Genomic DNA, 507 nt, shown 5'->3' on the forward strand with positions numbered 1-507 from the left:
CCGATCTCCGTTTTCTGTCAGTGCTGGAGGAAACGCTGACGATCACTTATCGCTGGTTCCCGGGAACCGCGGCTGCGGGGTTTTTTTTTGGTTTGTTTTTTTTTTTTGTTGTTGTTGTTGTTTTTTTCCCCGTATAGTCTGTCCGATGTGTATTACCGAAATGTCTCGTCCCTTTCCCTTATTGGAAATGATTTCCCACTTCTATTGTGGTGAACTTTGCCTCGCCTGACTCTTTACGGCTTTTCTCTTGTTGATGGTCTCTCCTTTGTGGAAGTTTCGCGGGCTGATTGTATTTGTTAATTAGTTGCTAACAGCATCGTAATGTGGGCTTGATGGATAACCATGTCATTAGCACTCACCCCTGCAATTCACATTTCCAACAGGGCAGGGGCTACCCCCTGCCGAGCCCGTGATTTGTGGCTGTTCTTTCCAGTGGGTGACACGCACCCCCATCCCCTCTCTGCTCTCCTCCGCGCCCGCGCTGTGCCGCGGCTGGAGGGGGCGCGA

General features: G+C 50.9%; 1 protein-coding gene across 7 annotated transcripts in view; it reads left to right on the top strand.

Moving 5' to 3' along the window:
- PKDCC (protein kinase domain containing, cytoplasmic) overlaps nucleotides 1-507 on the top strand; it is a 119,358-nt gene that overhangs the window by 82,831 nt on the left and 36,020 nt on the right. The gene's annotated exons all lie outside the window — the stretch shown is intronic.

The sequence above is a fragment of the Corvus brachyrhynchos genome, unplaced genomic scaffold (assembly GCF_000691975.1).
Source record: "Corvus brachyrhynchos isolate BGI_N302 unplaced genomic scaffold, ASM69197v1 scaffold258, whole genome shotgun sequence".
Classification (NCBI taxonomy): Eukaryota; Metazoa; Chordata; class Aves; order Passeriformes; family Corvidae; genus Corvus; species Corvus brachyrhynchos.